At 41.9% G+C, this 6,000-nt stretch overlaps 1 protein-coding gene across 1 annotated transcript in view; it reads right to left on the minus strand.

The window, feature by feature from the left end:
* The window catches only part of klhl21 (kelch-like family member 21), a 20,274-nt gene extending 15,784 nt beyond the window's left edge, over positions 1-4,490 (minus strand). Inside the window, exon 1 of the mRNA XM_085144969.1 lies at positions 4,334-4,490. The gene's annotated coding sequence lies outside the window, so the exon portion shown is untranslated. The remainder of the gene's footprint in view (positions 1-4,333) is intronic.
* Positions 4,491-6,000: the final 1,510 nt, after the last annotated feature.

The following is a 6,000-nucleotide window of genomic DNA, read 5'->3' on the forward strand; positions in this document are numbered from 1 at the left end:
TTTGTTTTATTCCCCAGATGAAAAAACTCACTCATCCTCACATTTATACATACAGCCAATTTATAATTACCAAATTAATCAAACCTGTATTTGGACTCCTTAGAAAATCAACAGAGACAGAATCACTAGCTGACCAGCAAAACATTTCACGACTAGGGATGGGTATCGTTTAGGTTTTATCCGATACCGGTGCCAAACCGGTACTTTTGAAACGGTGCCGGTGCTTAAACGGTGCTCAAACCGGTGCTTAAAGAATGGAGAACACAAAATTGGTCCAAAAACCTCTCATGTTCAGCTGTTTTTATTGTAAAAAGATAACAATGTTAGCCTTTTCTGCAGCTATAGGGCATATATGATATCACTCTTGGCTGGAAGCAGTGCTTAAACAATGGAAAAAACAAACTTTGTCCAAAAACCTCTCATGTTTAACTGTTTTCCACTTTTTCTTTGGTCATTTTAGCCTTTTTGGCCAGGGTGAAGGGAGTATCTGCCATCAAACAAGAAGACAGCTGCATGTAACTACGACAGTGTTTGCTAGTTCACCTTACATGCATTAATGTAATAACGTGGTTAGCCTACTCAACGTAAATTGCACATAGGGTTGCCAACTCCCTGAGAAATAAATAAGGGACACCTCGTGGCCAGGGCCGGGCAACCCAGTTGTCTTCACCCTTCCCAGTGTGGTGAATTTTTTAGCTCTTTTTTTGTGTGTGAAATTATTTTTTTAACCATTTGACTTGAATTTGATTTAAGTAGATGCGTATTCTTTGTGATATCAAGACATGGGAAACAAAAATCATTTAGGCATTTATTTTTAGCTCAAAATGACAACATTAACACAATAAAACAGGTCTCTTTCTTAAACAGAAGCCTGTCATGCTTAACTTTTGAGAATAAAAGTAAATCTTTCTTTAAAAGAACTCTGTCCTGCTTAACTTAAAATTATATGAATTAATAGAAAACAATAGAAAGAAAAATATTCTTGTAACAGTGCACATTTAGTGCAATTGGCTTCAGTAGAGGCATTATTTCAGCTTTTGCTCCCGTTTGTAAACCCACTTGTTCCCATGATTACGCATCATAACTCATCATCATTATTCATCTATGTATTACTTTTATGTATTACTCATCTATTTGTTGTAATCTATCCTTGCAGTTGTTTATTACACAAAATAAATTATATTATCACACTTCTGGCCACATAGCGCTGATATTCACTGCACATGCCCATTTTAACCTTAACCAGAGGGTTTAAAAACAAACAAACCAGTGTTTACATACATATCTGCTTCTGCCGTGGCCTGGTGGACAAAAACTGGTTAAGGGTTCCCTGAGCTTTCACGCCCCTCAGCTTCTTCATGTGCCCACCATTAGAAGCATGCCTATGGAAAAGGTGCGCCAGCACACAGTGCAGTGCGCTTTATAGGTGTTATCGTGAACTTTTCCAGCCAGGTGTTTTCCTTTTCCCATTCTTCCCTGTACTTTTGCAGCCTTTTTTCTTTCTCTGAGAGGAACAAACATTGCTGGTCTAATGCCTGGCTCACACTGTGCGATTTGTGGCCCATTTTGAGTTGTGCGACCAATTTGGTGATCGGCCCGATTTTGGCCTTCATCGTGCATCATGTAGTATACGTGGGGTAACGAGAAGCGATTAACACCTCACGACCAGCTCCCGATCATCAATTGCTCGTGAGGGTGTCACCGCAGCCGCTCACACTGCTCACGCGCAAACACGTAAACGTCGGTGAAAAAGACAGAGCAGCACGGCTGTGCAGCGTGTGATCTGGACACAAGAGATGGAGGCACAACTTGTAGAACTTTGGAAAGCTCATCCGAGCCTTTTCGAAGTGGCATCACCAAATTATCACGACCACAACAACCGTGAAAATAGTTGGATTTACATTGCTGCTCAATCACAGCTGCATGATCAGTGTTTTTCATTAGCAATTTAGCAAAGTTGATGGTGGCGTGTGTCTGTGTGAGTGGAAGACAGAGAGGGAGAGCGAGCGACAGATTTTCTGTTATAACCTTCATTTTATGGAGGCACGGTGTGAGCACTCGGGTCGCATCAGAGCATCGGGCGGTATAGTGTGAGACCCTGCATCGTGACCTACGAACTTATAACCCATGCGAGCCAATCGTGCAGTTTGAAAATCGCACAGTCTTTGCCCAGCTTCAGGTGTACTGTCGTCTGAGACTTGCACCGCAGTGTCGGCGTTTGTTTCCCCGTTGGCCATGCTTTTTGTTGTGGTCATCTGTTGTCTTCCGGTATTTTCTCCGCAAGCGACCTTTCCTCAACCAATGAGATGAGCGGTAATCTGAATTGTCATACTCGAATTGTCATAAGTGCGCTGTCAGCTCATTGGTCACAAAGCAGGAGCGGGGCTGGGAATTATGTTTTCAATCAAGCGTTAATTACATTAAAACTTATAGACTACTTTTGATTCTCACTGTATTACGGGACAAAGTGCGTCCCTTTTCAGCTCAATACGGGACGTGTACTTTTGTTTCTAAATACGGGACGATTCCGTTTTTTAAGGGACGGTTGGCAACCCTAATTGCACACGAACAACATGAAGCTACTCACGCAGAGAAGAACGGCTGCTGCTGCCATCATCATCCGTCACCACCACACCCGCAGTAGATGCGCTCGGTGTGAGGTCTCGCAGCAAGCTATCAAATACGGCGCATTTTTCTGCTTTAAAAAAAACCCCGCTATGCATCGCCAGGTGTTTCATCGGATTTGAGGTGTTACCTCCTTTGACAGTATCACAGTATCACCTTAAAGCACTTGTTGCAGGCTGGTGAGTTTGCATATTTTGCTGTGAAGTACAGCCAGACTTTTGACCGCTTCGTCTTGGGCATTTTTAATCTGTAGCTCTGCTCTAAAAGTACGTACGTACCTGGGCCCGCCTACTATCCTCGGAAACGTAAAATGATTGGCTAGAATTCAAAGTGTATGACATCTCAGAAAAAAAAAGCACCGAAATGAAGCACCGAAATGTGCGCTGCTTTTCGGTCTGGTTACTACCGTTTATGTCAGAACCGGTGCCATCATGGCACCGGATACCGGTACCCATCCCTATTCACGACCCTGAACTTCTTCATGTCAGGTGACACAGCTAACCACTACACTTCCCACAAAACAGTTAATAACCATTTCAAATATAATAGTCAAATTTCATGATGAGTTCATTAGAAGTCCCACTAGAAATTATGTCCATGAAGAATGGATCGGTGCAACTTCAGCAGTGACCCGGATGTTATACGAAGAACGGAACACAGAACGCGTTTAGTTTACAACTAAAGTTATGATCGCTGATTGTTGTGGCTGTGTTGCGTTCACCATTTGGGCATAACATGAGACATGACTCCTGGATTAAAGGACACATCTTATTTTATTGGGCATGTTCCAGATTATCTGTGCATGCAAAATTTATTATCAGCTTATAAAATACGACGCACCTTTAAAGATTAGACTTACCAGCAACTATATTTTAAATGTACAGTTATACCAGTCCTTTTATGTCTCCATTTTTTTCCACTAATGTACCCTGTAAGTGGCACTTTCAGTGAAAGAATCCATCTGTTACCAAATGAATAATCAAGGCCTTATTCATTAACTTGTGCAGGGAACAGTGAGCAGAATGAGTTTAAGTGCCATGCAGAACATTTGTTTCTGCATTATGACTCAGCCTTTACTGGCAGGAATGACTTCTCTAAATAATGTTCTTTCATCTGTTCCCTCGAATTCCTCTAATTCATGCTCCTGTAATAAAACTTGCACAAACACTTTTATCACTCAGCTCGTGCAGCCATACATGTCCACATTACTGAGCACAGTGAGGCTTTAGTCCTGAAATGCTTAGGAGGAAAAAAATGTTCCCTGCTCCCTCTCATAAGCCATGCTTGGTCCAAGATAATATTCAAATGGTCTAGATAATGTTCAGCCACAGTTCAGATACATTGACAGGTCCAGAGCAGGGTCGATAACAGCTAAAACAAACCTATTAACATAATGGGAAAATACACTGATGGAAACTGTTAGCAACTTCTGTGTAGCCAATTACTTTCATGTATTGACTTGTTTATGAGGTTAAAAAGCATTTTCATTAGCATGTGGTGTTTATAACAATACATAAGCTGCATGCAGAACGCTATTTGGATGCGAAAGCTCCCATTTTAAACAGTCAACACCGCCTGCGATCATCAAAGTAAAGTCATATTTATACGAACGACATTTTTCCAACGTTACAGCTAACGTTAGGCTGCCCGCCGCTCGGAACAAGTAACTGTCGTGAAAAGCAGGCTGGCTCAGTTTTAGACAACTTACCGATATGTGTCGTCAACGGGTGGTGATGATTTTACAGGGTGTAACGCGCGAACATCTTGGAAATAGAGCCGAAATTAAAGTTTGACGCTGCTGATCTATCTGGCCTCCTCTGCGCCATGACAGCCTGCACCGTAATGAATGATGCCTTCAAGTGCTGTCGTAAAAAAGGGCTTCGAACGCAACACCAGGGAAATCTTCAATTACACGAGACGTTATAATAAAAAAAATAAAATAAATGTTTACTGTTTTACTGAATTGTACATATATGGATTCTTAACAAATAAACATTACTTTCTGGGGCATGTACAAATAAAATTCACATCACAAAATCTGAAGAATAGAATAGAATAGAATAGAATAGAATAGAATAGAATAGAATAGAATAACCCTTTATTGTCATAGTCAAAACGAAATTAGGGTTGCTCCACACCAACTGTGCAGGAATAAAATATAAATAGTAAGACAGCAGGAATAAATAACAAACAGGAGAAATGTATATAATCAAGAAGAATATATACAAAACAAGAGAAAGGCAATGATAATAGAAGAGGCACACAATGGTGAAAAAAGTGCTGGAAGTAGTGCAAAGGACTTGATTTAGTGTCCATATGTGAGTGGCCTGAGTGATAAGGAATATTCATACCATGGCTGAGATTGGTGAGATGAGTGGGCAGGGGTGGGGTGTGGGGGGATAGTATTTGTTAACAGTCCGAATGGCACAAAGGAAGAAGCTGTTTGTGAGTCTGGAGGTGTGGGACCTGATTGACCTGACGCACCAACCAGAGGGCAGCAAGTCAAACAGATGGTAGGTGGGGTTCAAGGGGTCATCTGTGATGGCCCCGGTTTTCTTGAGACAGAAGGATGTATATATTGCGCCCAGGGACGGCAGAGGGCAGCCAATAATTTTTTGGGCCGTGTTAATTATCCTCTGCGAACCCTTCCTTTCTCAGTAGTGTCCCCTGTGTACCAAACACCCAGGCAGCAGGCGAGCACGCTCTCCACTGAGGAGCGGTAAAAGGCCAGCAGCAGCTTCCAGTTCAGCTTATTCTTTGTCAGGACACAGAGGAAGTGCAGCCGCTGTTGGGCCTTCTTTACCAGGGCGATTCATAACACAGATGGTATGATTCAAAAGCATGATTAGTTGTGGCAGTGGTTTAGTGGGGCATGTCCCACTGGTTTGGGTGCTGAGCCACTGCGGGTGGGTGTTGGAGCATTAATTTGTAATGATTAATTATTAACAAATTGTTTGATGTGAAGTTTTCTTAAGCAGGCCGTGCCCCCTGCGGCTCTGAATTGTCAGCGATGATCATAAACACATGATCAGATAATGATAAACAGAGAAGAAACCAGTTCAGAGACTTCATGTGGATGGGAGAGAGAAGAAAAGTTCTGGGGCTGGACCAAATAGGATTCTATAATGAGAATGATGAGAAAACTAGTGCTTGCAAGTTCAGAGTGTTTTCTTTTATGGTTTGATTTTGGGCAGAAATAGAAGAGAGGGGACGAAGCTGTAAGGATACTAATAACACAGGTAATATGTTTTTCACACTTTCTCACTGTGCCCCCTGGTCAGACTTGTGCAAATGTTAAAAGTTGTTTTTTTTCTGTTTTGTATGAGTCCTACTTGTTTTTCTCCTTCTCAGAGTCCTTGTCCACATCTACTGCAA

Source organism: Neolamprologus multifasciatus, chromosome 20 (assembly GCF_963576455.1).
Source record: "Neolamprologus multifasciatus chromosome 20, fNeoMul1.2, whole genome shotgun sequence".
Classification (NCBI taxonomy): domain Eukaryota; kingdom Metazoa; phylum Chordata; class Actinopteri; order Cichliformes; family Cichlidae; genus Neolamprologus; species Neolamprologus multifasciatus.